Here is a 14,531-nt window from a genome sequence, read left to right as displayed (position 1 = left end):
AATCTATCTATCTGTCAGAGGACATCCTCTTGGCTTACCTCTATTTTCTCAAGTTTTTCATTTTGATCCCACTTATGATCTCCTCGGGTTCTGGAACATTGGATGTGTCCTCGCTCGTGAAGACCGACGCGAAGAACTTGTTTAACCTGTCAGCTACCTCTTTTTCTTCCTTTACCACTCCCTTTCTGTCTCCATCATCCAATGGTCCCACTTCCTCCCTCGACGGTTGTTTCCCCTTCACGTCCCTGAAGAATGGTTTGAAGTTCCTTGCTCCCCCAACCAGCCTCTCTTCATATTCTCTTTTTGCTTTCCGAACCACTCGGTAACATTCCTTTTGGTGTTTTTTGTGTTCCTTCCAGTTGTCCTCTGTTTGGTCCTTTTTCCATTTTCTGAACGATATTTTCTTGTCACCTATCGCCTTCTTCACTGCATTTGTTACCCACACCGGGTTTTTTGTTCGATTCTTTATGCACCCTTTCCTAAACAGGTTTTGTGCTTTGTGCACCGTGTCCTTGAGTAGGGGCCAGGCTTTTTCTATGGTCTCCATCTTCCCTGAGCTGCTTCTGAGTTTCTTTCCCACCATTTTCCTCATAGTATCGTAGTTCCCTAATACTGTCTGAGATATGGAAAGCATAAATACAGGTCATGAATGTTGTCCAAGTTCTATTTCAGGAAGATCATCCATATTGAAGCTCACATTTTGCTTAGAACCATTAAATGAAGCCAGAACATTCTGCATTAATTTGTTACTTGTGGTAAAATGGGCTATATGTTTGTGAGTGACATTGCTGAAGGGTTAGAAGGAAAAGTTTGCCTTTTTGCGGATGATACTAAGATTTGTAACAGAGTAGTCACCGAAGAGGGAGTGGAAAATATGAAAAAGAATCTGCAAAAGTTAGAGGAATGGTCTAATGCCTGGCAACTAAAATTCAATGCAAAGAAATGCAGAGTAATGCATTTGGGGATTAATAATCGGAAGGAACCGTATATGCTTGGAGCTGAGAAGCTGATATGCACGGACGGGGAGAGGGACCTTGTGGTGATAGTGTCTGGAAGATCTAAAGGCAAAAAAACAGTGTGACAAGGCGGTGGCTGCTGCCAGAAGGATGCTGGTCTGTATAGAGGTGTAGCCAGTAGAAGGAAGAAGGTGTTGATGCCCCTGTACAGGTCATTGGTGAGGCCCCACTTGGAGTATTGTGTTCAGTTTTGGAGACTGTACCTGGCGAAGGACGTAAGAAGACTTGAAGCGATCCAGAGGAGGGCGACGAAAATGATAGGCTTGCGCCAGAAGACATATGAGGAGAGACTGGAAGCCCTGAATATGTATACCCTAGAGCAGGGGTGTCAAAGTCCCTCCTCGAGGGCCGGAATCCAATCGGGTTTTCTGGATTTCCCCAATGAATATGCATTGAAAGTAGTGCATGCAAATAGATCTCATGCAGATTCATTGGGGAAATCCTGAAAACCCGACTGGACTACGGCCCTCGAGGACCGACTTCGACACCTGTGCCCTAGAGGAAAGAAGGGACAGGGGAGACATGATTCAGATGTTCAAATACTTGTATAGTATTAACGTAGAACAAAATCTTTTCCAGAGAAAGGAAAATGGTAAAACCAGAGGACATAAATTTGAGGTTGAGGGATGGTACATTCAAGAGCAATGTTAGGAAATTCTACTTTACGGAGAGGGTGGTGAATGCCTGAAATGCGCTCCCGAGAGAGGTGGTGGAGAGGAAAACGGTGACAGAGTTCAAAGAAGCATGGGATGAATACAGAGGCTCTAGAATCAGAAAATAATAATAAATATTGAACTAAAGCCAGTACTGGGCAAACGTGCACGTTCTGTGTATCTGTATATGGCCGTTTAGGAGAGGATGGGCTGGGGAGGGTGTAGCTGGGCTGGAGTCGGTTTTGACGGTGATATTGGCAGTTGGAATCCAAGCACAGTACTGGGTAGAGCTTTGGATTCTTGCCCAGAAATAGCTAAGAAGGAAAAAAAAAAAAAAAAAATTAAATTGAATCAAGTTGGGCAGACTGGATGGACCATTCGGGTCTTTATCTGCTGTCATCTACTATGTTACTATAATTTGTAAAGACAGCTGGTGTCACCTGATGACAGATGGTAGCAGCAATTCTGAAAGGTTTCATTTTAAGACAGAGCAAGGTGTCAAACTTATTTCATTATCGGGGGGCTAACTAAGAGGTTCTTGTACCCTATAGCAACAGCAAGTTTTTTTTATTTTTGTTGGGTGGGAGAGGGTTGGTACTGTGTGAACTTTCTGAAACGGTCTGAGAGAGAATACACAAAGGGATAGAAAGGGAGGAGAGAGCAGCTGCAGGAAGATAGGAAAGGTACAAGAGAGCTACTAAGGGGATAGGAAGGGATGGGAGAGAGAGAGTGGCTGTTTATTCTCTTTTAGTCTCCCTCAGCCCACAGGCTGTGGATGGAGAGAACTCTCAAGAGTGTGGAAAGGAGCTTTAGTGCAGCACATACCACCTGGGACCCACTTGAAAACAAGGGTTTGGGCTTCCTTGTCCTAAGGGAGAAAAATGGTCTGTTGGGAAAAGGGGGTTCACTTTAAAAATATCCTAGTCTAGAGCAGTGTTCTTCAACCTTTTTACACCTATGGACCAGCGGGAAAAAAAAATTATTTTGTGGGCCGGCAAACTACTAGGACTGAAATTTAAATACCCCGTTTCCGCCCCGACTCCGCGAGCTCGGTCCTTGCAAACCATCTGATCCCATCCGCACAAGCCTCAGTTATGTTTGTATACTGAATGTATTTTATTAAAGTATAAAAAGAAACAATATTCTGTACAATTGTCATTTTATAAATACAAATAATACAGAGCAAGGATCAATAAAACCCCTGTCTCCCCTCCCCTTCACATATATCCCCTCTACTATCAAGAAAACTGTATAAGACAAATTATTACAGAATGCTACACAGAAATATCATGCTAACAGAATATCGCAGTCACACATAGCAGGAATAGGGTTAGGGGAGTGCAACTAGGGCAACTGCCCCCCTGGTCAGAGAGCCCTAAGCCACTGCCTGGACTTTGCAGTCCCCAGTTATGTCTAACACCAGCTCTAGCAGGATATATATTTCAAATCTGATATATTCTAATCACAAAATAGAAATAAAATTATTTGTTTCTACCTTTTGTTGTCTCTGGTTTCTGCTTTCATCTTCTTTTCACTCTCTTCCTTCCAGCGTCTGCCCTCTCTGTCTCTTCAATCCAGCATCTGCCCCTTCCATCTACTGTCTGACCTCTCCCCCTTCCATATGGTATTTGTCTTCTTTCTATGCCCCCCTCCCCTTTCCATCCAGCCTATGCCTCTCTCTCCTTTTTACATGATTCATTCCACCTTCACTGCTCTCTTCATTTTTATCTCTCCTACACCAGATCTAGCATCCTTGTCCCTCTCAATTTCTCTGCTGACCCCCTTCCCATCTCATTCCTGTCTCTCCCCTTCCCCTCCTCTAATCTCCCTGCAAGCTGTTTCCTTCCTTCTCCCTTCCCTCCTCCCCCTGTCCAGCAGTAACTCTCTTCCCTTTCCTTTCCCTCCTCCCCTCTCAGCAGCTTCTCTCCTTCTCCCTCCCTCCAGGTCCAGTAGCAGCTGTCCCTTTTTTCCCCTTGCCCAGCAGCTTCCCAGACTCCTTTCCCTCCTCCCCTCCCAGCAGCATCTCTCCTTCTCCCTCTCTAGGTCCAGTAGCAGCTATCCCTTTTTCACCATGCCCAGCAGCTTCCCAGACTCCTTTCCCTCCTCCCCTCCCAGCAGCATCTCTCCTTCTCCCTCTCTAGGTCCAGTAGCAGCTATCCCTTTTTCACCATGCCCAGCAGCTTCCCAGACTCCTTTCCCTCCTCCCCTCCCAGCAGTATCTCTCCTTCTCCCTCTCTAGGTCCAGTAGCAGTTATCCCTTTTTCACCATGCCCAGCAGCTTTCTTCCCTCCCAGCAACTCTCCTTACTTGCCAGCGCTGCGATTCAGTAAGGCAGCCTCGGGTCCTTTGTTGGGTCACACCGCCTCTGAGGAAAGCGGAAGTTGCATCATCAGAGGCGGCCCGACTCAGCAAAAGCTCCAAGGCTTCCTTCCTGAATCGCTGCGCTTGTAAGGAGAGCCGCTGGGAGGGAAGAAAGCACAGTCTGAGGCTCCCCATTCAGCCCTGCGCACCTCAATCTTGCCGGTCCTGTGTAGACCGGCAGGAAATTTAAGATGTTGATCTCGCCGGTCCTGCGCGGACCGGCAGGAATTTTCTGCGGACTAGCACCAGTCCGCGGACCGGCGGTTGAAGAACTGTGGTCTAGAGCACGATCTAACTCTAACACAAGTGATATGGAACTTACTTATTTATTTATTCATATATTTAGCCCGCCCTCCCAAAAGAGCCCAGAATGGGTTACAAGAGTACATTCACAGTATAAACAGGATAAACTTTGGTGGGAACTACAAACTTGGTGGACATAGAGCAGTGGTCTCAAACTTAAACTCTTTGCAGGGCCACATTTTGGATTTGTAGGTACTTGGAGAGCCACAGAAAAAAATAGTTAATGTCTTATTAAAGAAACGACAACTTTGCATGAGGTAAAACTCATAGTTTATAAATCTTTCCTTTAACTGTTAAAGGAAAGATTTATAAGAGTTCTACCTCATGCAAAATTGTCATTTCTTTGATAAGACATTAACTTTTTTTTCTGCGGCCCTCACAGTTAAAGTTTAACATCTTTCTTTTCTCAAAACTGACATATTTCAATCACTATATTGAAAATAAAATTATTTTACCTACCTTTGTTGTCTGGTGACTTTATTTTTCTGTGCTTTTAACTATGTTTCCAGGGCCTTCTTGTCTATTGACTGTTTTTTTTCTGTCTTCACTTTCTGCCTTGTATCTATCTTTCCGTGTCTAACAAAAAACAGGGATAATATGCTTTTATAGAACGTCAGTAAAGTCTAATTATGATAGAAACAAACTGACTATAATGAACACCAATTCCAAGAGAGTGAAATTACTTTGAAGTACGCACAGAGAAGTGAAACTCTGAAGAGAGAGACAACCCCCTCTTGGGACAAGAGTTTACCATCCAGTCATTGCATATTTGATAAATCACTCTCTGAGAAATGGTAAACGCTGGTTTATATCTATTTTCAAAATTTTAAGTTCAAAAAACATTTCTTTTCTTGTTTTGCACCTTTGTTTGAAACATGTGTCACTGGAGCATTGTTACAATCTCACTTATCTTATGAGGAAAAAGTCCTGTAGGGTCCCAACGCGGCCCCGTTTCGTTATCTGCTTCAGGAGACCCAGCTGTAAAGTTGAAAAGTTTCTCACTCAAAAGATAGAACTGAAATGCTGTTTAAGATGTCCGTGAAACTGATTCACTTGAAAAATCTCTCAATGGCTCCCAACATTGTTGGGAAACTTTCAAGTGAATCAGTTTCACGGACATCTTAAACAGCATTTCAGTTCTATCTTTTGAGTGAGAAACTTTTCAACTTTACAGCTGGGAGTCCCAGCAGCAGAAGGCAGGAAGTTGCAAGACAGCTGATGCCGGAGCTGGAGCCTCTTCCTGCCCAGTGTGCAACAAAAAATCTGAGTTGTCACCTCACTTAGAGCGACCGCGGGCTGCACAGTAGTACCTGGGGGGCTGTATACGGCCCATGGGCTGCGAGTTTGAGACCGCTGACATAGAAGTACAAATTTCAGCTTTTACAGTATTGTCATAACATACAGATTTGGAGATGTAGGCTTGGTGGACAAAGGGTGTTTTAAAGTTTCAGCATTTTCCAACAGACATATGGTAGTTTAAATTACCTAATTTACTGAATGGACATAGCCTAACATAAAGGTAGAATAGCTTTGCGGGTTAGTGCATCATAGAGGCATGGAGGGTTTTTTGTCCGATGGGTGTTACTGATAAGTTTTGCAGGGAGTAGAATTGCTTTGATTTTGTTTGGAGTGATTAGTAGATCGTGTGATGCTTGCAGTGGCATGCTGGTTTTGGTTGGAGTCTGTTTGGTGTATTAGGCGGTGCTTTGAGATCCTTCAGTCAGGGATGCAGATGTAAACTATGGAGCTCGGTTTGTAAAGAGGAAGGTTTTCACGGCCTTCCTGAAGTTCCATAGACTGTTTAACAATCTGATAGATGGGGGGATGGTGTGCCATAGTCTGTGTATGAAGTGTGAATAAGAGCGTTTCCGGGCTGTTTCAGATGTGAGTGAGCATCCAGGTGGAATGGCTAGCCATTTTTCTGCATGGGATCTCAGTGATCGGTTAGGGACATAAATTTGTTATTTTGATGCTATATAGCTTGGTGTCATCTTGTGGAATGTCTTGAAAGCTAGAACCAGGGCTTTAAAGGCGCATCGTTTATGGATAGACAGCCAGTGCATGGCTATTAGTGCAGGAGTGACGTGGTCGCAGAAGCCCAGGTTTTTTAGGAGTCAGATTGCAGCGTTTTGCATGCCTTGGAGTGTTGCAGTAGTCTAGGTGGGATAAAACAAACGCATATAATAGCTGGGCAAAATCAATCTCTGAAAAGTAAGCATGGATGCACTTTAGCTGGCGTAGGTAGTAGAAACATGAAGACACAAATTTAGATACATGATCTGAGAGCGACAGGTTTGAGTCAAGAATCACTCTCAGGCTGTGGACGTTGTCTTTGGCTGTAAGGGTATCATTACTCCAGGAAAGGGATGGACGGGAGTATGTGCAGGAATCCTTGTGAATCCAGAGAAGTTCTGTTTTAGACGCATTGAGCTGTAGTTTGTTCGCCGTCATCCAGTTCTTTATTTCAGTTAAATAGCAATGAAGTTTTTTGATTTCTGCATTTCGGTGTTGACCTAGGGGGAGGTAGAGCTGTATATCAACTGCATAAGAGTAGATTTTGATTTGGTATTTTTCTGCGATGTCGTGTACTGATTTGACGTACAGGTTGAAGAGGAGTGGGGATAGCAATGCACCCTGGGGTACTCCGTAGCAGAGAGGTTTTGGTTCTGATAAGAAGGGTCCTAGTAGTACTTTCTGAGATCCATGCTAGTGCAACATCACAGATTCCGATAAGAGTGTAGTCTGGATAGGAGAAGTGGGTGATCAATAGTATCGAAGGCAGCACTCGGGTCCAATAGTACTAGCAAAGCATCTTTGCCCTCGTCAAGGATTTTCCAGCTGTCATCTATGATGTCTAGAAGCACCGATTCTGTGCTGCGGTGCTTCCTGAATCCTGATTGGAAGTTGTTCTGAGAATCCACAGGAAGTCTGAACCCAAGACCATTTAAATGTTAAATCTATCCCAGGCAACTTGAGACATCTCCTGTCTACTGTTGTACCTGAGCAGGAGATGGAGTACACCTTTGAAGCAGCCAGCTAGTCAGCAATCACCATCTAATGATGTAGCCATACATAAACACAGGAAAAGCAGGTGCACTCTCACTGTGCTGCTTTAGAGAAGGTGGTGGCATTCAGAGTGGCACCACTAATGGTCATCTGTCTCTTTTGATGGCCATGCCTAAACCATTCTATTTCTACTGGCTCTTCCTAGGGTTGCAGTGCACACAGATCTCTGTTCCCCAATGCCCTTGAATCTCACTTCTATGCTCAAACACTCACTATGCTATGCTCAAACACTCACTATGCTATGCTCACTTCTATATCAAACACAAAGCCCTTGGGCCGAATCTGGCCCGCTTTGCCATTTTATGCGGCCCACAGTGACTTTGCGCCTGACACTACACTCTACAGGAACCTCTTTGAATCCCGACTACCCCACCTATCACCTCCCTGCCACAGAAATTTAAACTCTTCGGGCAGCCGATGCAAAGCCAACCTCCCACTGTCGGCCTGCCCCGGAAGTGTTCTTTCTGCAGTGTTCTGCCTACACGGGAAGAGGAAGTGCTGCAGAAAGAACACTTCTGTGGCAGGCTGACGGCGGGAGGCTGGCTTCAAGTCGGCTGCCAAAAGATTTTAAATTTCAGTGGCAGGGAGGTGATAGGTGGGGGAGTCAGGAACTGGGGACTGTCATAATGTAAGATCCACCTGAGAGGGAGGGTTAGGGTTGGGAATGAGGGAAAGACATGCTGCATGGGCTGCGGAGGGAGGAGGGGTTGGAAAAGCAAGAAGGACAGATGCTACACGGGTTGCGGAGGGAGGGAGGTTGGGAAAGCAAGAAGGACAAATGCTGCACGGGCTGGGAGGGGGTTGGGAAGGACAGAGGCTGCATGGGCTGGGGATTAGGAAGGGAGGAAAAGAGAGATGCTGCCGGTGAGTGAGGGAAGAGAAAAAGAAAATTCTTGGACATAGGTATGTGGAGTGGGAGGGAAAAAGATGGTATAATGGGGAGGAGGGAGAATTGTTGAACATGATAGTGGTGGAGAGGAGGGAGGGAAAAATGTTACACTGGGAGGGAGAAGAGATGTCTGATTCTGGAGAAGGGTGATGGATGGAGGGAAGAGAGAGATGTTAGACCGCAGAATGAAAGGAAAGGAGGGAGAGAGAGATGCCAGACTGCAGGGAGGAGAGATGCCAGACCGCAGAAAGAAGAGGAGAGAAGGAGAGAGATGTTAGATCTTGGGAAGAGGGAGGGAAGGAGAGAGAGATGCCAGATCATGGGGTAGGAGAGAGATTCCAGGCTATGGGAAAGAGAGGAGAAAGATGCCAGACCATATAAGGGGGGAAGGGGGAAGACAGAGTTGTCTGACCATGGGAGAAGGATGAGATGGTGCACAGGGATGAAGGGGTAAGGTGAGAGAGTGCACAGCAATGGGTGTGGCAGGGAAGAGATAAGTACATTAGATAGATTGTGAGCCCACCGGGACAGATAGGGAAAATGCTTGAGTACCTGATTGTAAAAACCACTTAGATAATCTTGATAGGTGGTATATAAATACCTAATAAAACTTGAAGAAGAAATGGTTCTTATGGATAGATGGGAATAGGGGAGAAGAAAGAGGAAGGAAATGATACACATGGATAGATGGGAAGGGAAGAAATGGACAAGTAGGTAGATTTTGAGAAGAAAGTTAAATCTTAAAAGTTAATGCTAAAGGTGGATTTATGATCCAAACAGACCAGGGATTTTAAATTACAGTCCACTTGAGGGGCAATACTTTCAAAATAGAACAAAACACAAAAAAAACCCTCTCATCAATACTGGGCAAGTTTCTCAAATAATATCTTCATATAATATTTAAAGGCTTTTAAATGTTTAAATGTGCTCATAAGCTCTTCAGCAAAGCGCCACAGCAGCGGTACAATGTCGCTGGAAAGGTGCTTGAATTTTAATCATAACACATTGCATGGAGCAAGGATTCTCGCTTCTACTGGAGTGGCAAATGTTATGGCTCTACAAAAGCTGTTCAACAGTAGACCACTTATCTGAAAAGATCAGTTCACGGCTCCAACACAGTCTGTGTTTCGCTACGTTACATCAGGAAGCTAGAAGGATAAGCTTTTTATATTGATTTTATTTGCAGTGTGCAGTGACTGAGTCCTTTGGTCTACACCAGGGGTAGGGAACTCAGGTCTTCGAGAGCCGTATTCCAGTCGGGTTTTCAGGATTTCCCTAATGAATATGCATTGAAAGCAGTGCATGCAAATAGATCTCATGCATATTCATTGGGGAAATCCTGAAAACCCGACTTGGATACAGCTCTCCAGTCGGGTTTTCAGGATTTCCCTAATGAATATGCATTGAAAGCAGTGCATGCAAATAGATCTCATGCATATTCATTGGGGAAATCCTGAAAACCCGACTGGAATACAGCTCTTGAGGACCGGAGTTCCTTACCCCTGGTCTACACACTTGATGTTGAAAAAAGGTGCCCTGGCCCTGGGCGTCTTTTTTCAACATCAAATGTGTAGACCAAAGGACTCAGGCACTGCACACTGCAAATAAAATCAGTATAAAAAGCTTATCCTTCCAGCTTCCTGATGTAGCGTAGTGAAACACAGACTGTGTTGGAGCCGTGAACTGACCTTTTCAGATAAGTGGTCTACTGTTAAACAACTTTTGTAGAGCCATAACATGTGCCACCCCAGTAGAAGCAAGAATCCTTAATCCATGCAATGTGTTACGATTAAAATTCAAGCACCCTTCCAGCGACATTCTACCGCTGCTGTGGCGCCTTGCTGAAGAGCTTATGAGCACATTTAAATATTTAAAAGCCTTTAAACGTTATATGAATATATTATTTGAGAAACTTGCCCTGTATTGATGAGGGGTTTTTTTTGTGTTTTGTTCTATTTTGAAAGGTGGATGTATGGCAGAATGTGAAGAAGAGAAAACCAGCAAATGGATAAGGTGGCCCTGGATACACACTTAAGAGCACAGACAGAAGGAATTGCAGCCAGAGACTGGGAAAAGATGATTTGGAAAACAAAATCACCAGACAACAAAGATAGGGGAAATGATTTTATTTTAATTTAGTAATTGAATTATGTCAGTTTTGCAAATTTACATCTGCTGTCTATATTTTGTACTGTTCAGGAAGAAACACATTTGTTTCTATATCACTGGGGTTGTACTGCATGCCGAGTCTTGCATCTTAGGGTTCTGTTTTTATTTATTAGTACTTTTAGTTTGTGGTCCCGTATTTGCATAGGGGTTATCTGTGTTCTGGTAGAAATGAATGTTGAGAAGCATACAGTGTACTTTGTGCAGTTTAATTGTGTGATTAACCATTATTATATTACATTACATTAGGGATTTCTATGCCACCATTTACCTTGCGGTTCAAGGCGGATTACAAAAGAGTTGTAGAAGGTGGATTACACAAGATATCTGGTCATTTTCAGGGAGAGTAAATAGTAGAGTAGGATGTTTCGGGGGGTTGGGGAGTTAGTGGGGGGAAAGAATGAGACTTGTGGTGTTAGGTCTTTTTCAGGGATTTCTTGAACAGTATAGTAGAGAGTTGCGCGGGGACAGAAATCCCACCCGTCCCCACCCGTCCCCGCCAAAATCCCACCCATCCCCACCCGTCCCCGTGAGGAATCCCTCCGTCCCCACCCGTCCCCGTGAGGAATCCCTCCGTCCCCACCCGTCCCCGTGAGGAATCCCCTCCGTCCCCACCCGTCCCCGCGAGGAATCCCCTCCGTCCCCACCCGTCCCCGCGAGGAATCCCCTCCGTCACCATCCTTCCCTATAAACTTCAGAAATAGTTATTTTATTTAATTATGCTACTGAATTAAAGGCTCTGGTAGAGACCCATTTACAAATAAGCAAAGAGACTATTAATTTGGAAATATTAATTGGGAAGAATACATACTTTGTAAATGGGTTTCTACCAGAACCTCTAATGTAAATATAAAATATAAATACTCAGCTGATGAGAACCCACAAACTGTCAGCTGAGGACTTCCTTTGCAGTTGGCCTGGGGTCCCTTTTGCCAAGCTTGGCAGGCAGCAGTAGCGTCCCTGAGTCACAGATGCTGGCACCTCAGTGGCTCATGGATGCTGCCAGCGACTGCTGCGCTTGGTGGAGGGGAGTTCTGACCATCTCTAGAGGAGGTCCTCTGCTGGCGGTGCTTGGGGATCCCCACCAGTCACAGCAAGGGCCAACAAGTACTTCAACACTGTAGAAATAAAACCAGAAATGCATTTCCTTTTCTTTTGAACACAAAACAAAGATATCTGCCATATACATTTCCCAAGGCAGATGACTCTATGCAATGTCACCTCGGTAACAAAATACAAAAATAGACAAATACACCCCCTCCCTTTTTACTAAACCACAATAGTAGGTTTTAGCACAGGGAGTTACGCTGAATGCCTCGCGCTGCTCTCAATGCTCATAGGTTCCCTGCGCTAAAAAACAATATTGCGGTTTAGTAAAAGGGAGCCATAGTGCAAAATATAGACAGCAGATATAAATTCTCAAAACAGACACATTTTGATCACTAAATTGAAAATAAAATCATTTTTCCTATCTTTGCTGTTTGGTGATTTCATGAGTCTCTGGTTGCACTTTCTTCTTCTGACTGTGCATCCAATCTTTCTTCCTTTCTTTCAGCCTCCTGTATGTTTCCTCTCCTCCAGACCTCATTCTCTCCCCCAACTTTTTCTTTCTGTCTCCCTGTTCCCCCTTCTTTCTGTCTCTCTGTCTGCCCCCTTTCTTTCTTTCTCCGTGCCCTCCCCCAAGCCACTCGGTTTGCTGCCACCGCCATCGGGGAATAGTCCCCAAGCCACCGCTGTCCCAAGCTTTCCCTGCAGAAGCGTCGCGCTGACCAGCATTCCGCTCCCTGACGTCAATTCTGACGTAGGAGAGGAAGTTCCGGGCCAACAAGGCATTTCTCCTCATTCCATCCAGCCTGAGCCCCATCTCTCCTTGATCCAGCATTTCCCTTCTGTGTCTGTCAGAATTACCATTCCACCTATTTTCCAGCATCACCCTTCTTTGTGTCCATCTCACCTATATCCCTATCTCACCACTTTTTCAGAATCTTCATTTGTCTCTGTCCTTGTCTTTACCCCATATTCACCATTTGCCCTTTCAATGTCTTTATCTCCCCCCCCCCACACACACTTTTTCAGCATTACTTCTATGTCTCTATTTCACCTCCTCTTCATGTCCCCTCTGTATCTCTATCCTTATTCAGAAGGTCCTGCTTACCCTTTCTCTTCTTTGTGTCACTATCTCCATTTTCAGCTTTCCCCCCTTTTCCTTTGTTAATGCACCCTGTAGCCAGAATCTTTCCACCCTCCCTCCACTCCGGCCCAGCCCAGTATGAAATATTTCCTTTTGTTTCTCTCCCCTCTCTCTTCTCCTCCCTCACCCACGAGTCCTGCATCTGGCCCTCTCCCTTCTACCTGCACCTGGCAACACCCCCCTGCTCCGCGGCTCTCTTAAGCAACTCGTCAGCAGCGGTGATCAAGACAAGCTGCCGACATCGAGGCCTTCCCTCTACGAGTCCCACCTTTGTGGAAAAAGGAAGTTGAAACAAGCGGGACTCGCAGAGGGTACGCCCCGACGTCAGAAGCTGCTGCTGAGTTGCCGAAGAGAGCCGCAGGTAGAAGGGAGAGGGAGATAGGAAGGCTGTAGAAGCTCCGGAGCATGACACCGAACCCGGCCAGGATGATTTCTTTTTCAGGCTGCTGCTGCTGCTGCCATCCCCCACCCGAAATGACAAAAAACAGCCTAATGCCCGCGTCGGGAAATAGCCATGCTGAGCAGTGAGCTCAGCACGTACACAGATGAAAGCCTTGCTTGCTGATTGGTCCGGCGGCACGGTGGGGCGGGGCCGCCGGACCAATCAGCAAGCAAGGCTTTCATCTGTGTACGTGCTGAGCTCACTGCTCAACATGGCTATTTCCCGACACGACGCCAGACTTGTAATCTGCATGCTTGCATTGCCAGAATTTAGGTAGGTTGTTTTCATCCCCGTGGGAGTCCCGTGGGCAAGGGGGCGTCCCCGTGGGAGTCCCGTGGGTCAGGGGGGCATCCCCGTGGGAGTCCCGTGGGCCAGGGGGCGTCCCCGTGGGAGTCCCGTGGGCCAGGGGGGGAACCCGCGGGATCCCCGCGGGACCCGCGGGATCCCCGCGATCCCCGTTCCCGTGCAGACCTCTACAGTATAGTCTTTAATTTTTTCTGAATGTTTTGTAGTCTGGGGTCGCTATCAGTAGATTGGAGATTTGGTTGTCAAGTTTTGCTGCTTGAGAGGCTAGAAGGCCATCATAGTTTTTTCCTTTTAACTTCTTTGATTGGAGGGTGTGTGAATGGGGTGTGTTTTCCAATGTCTGGTTGAGGTGTTTTGGATGAGGCGGTTGTTCAGGTAGAATGGGCTATCTCCGTTTAAAGTTATAAATAGTAGACAATAGAATTTAAATTGTATTCTTGCTGGAATTGGAAGCCAGTGTGAATTGAGGTATGCCTTTGTAATGTGATCGTGTTTCCTCAATGAATAGATGAGTCTCAGTGCTGTGTTTTGAATTGTTTGTAATTGTTTTGTTATTGTTGCAGGGCATGGGAGATAGAAGATGTTGCAATAGTCTAGTAGACCTAGTATTAGGGATTGTAATATAAGCTGGAATTGTGTTATCTCGAAGAATTTCTGAACTTGTCTTAGATTTCTCATAACTGCGAAAGATTTTTGTATAGTTTTATTAATTTGTGGTTGCATGGTGCAGCATCTGTCTATTGTTATTCCTAGTAGTTTTAGGGTGGGTTGTATGGGGGTAGTTAATTGCATTGATTTCTATGTTGGTTATGGTTGGGATTTTGTCATTTTCGAGGAGGATAATTATGTGTTGTTAATAAAATTATATTGTGTGCGTATGTATGAAAAATGAAAAATTGTATTACAATTAGTACTATTATGAGTAAAGTTGGGATTAAGTATGGTAATACCTATGAGGTGAAAATAACTAGGTGAATTGCTGGAATAGTGTCTCAGGATGAGGATCTATACTTCTACTAAGTATCTTAATAAAAAAAATTTGGCCCACAACTTAGCCTGTGTTTTAGATTTTGGCCCCTTATGTGATTGAGTTTAACATTCCTGCTCTAACCTTTTAAAAATCCATCACATTCATTGG

At 45.0% G+C, this 14,531-nt stretch overlaps 1 protein-coding gene across 3 annotated transcripts in view; it reads left to right on the top strand.

The window, feature by feature from the left end:
• The window catches only part of FASTKD2 (FAST kinase domains 2), a 226,557-nt gene that overhangs the window by 167,924 nt on the left and 44,102 nt on the right, over window positions 1-14,531 (top strand). The gene's annotated exons all lie outside the window — the stretch shown is intronic.

The sequence above is a fragment of the Geotrypetes seraphini genome, chromosome 5, assembly GCF_902459505.1.
Source record: "Geotrypetes seraphini chromosome 5, aGeoSer1.1, whole genome shotgun sequence".
In the NCBI taxonomy this organism is placed as follows: Eukaryota; Metazoa; Chordata; class Amphibia; order Gymnophiona; family Dermophiidae; genus Geotrypetes; species Geotrypetes seraphini.
This window is presented reverse-complemented; position numbering and strand designations above follow the sequence as displayed.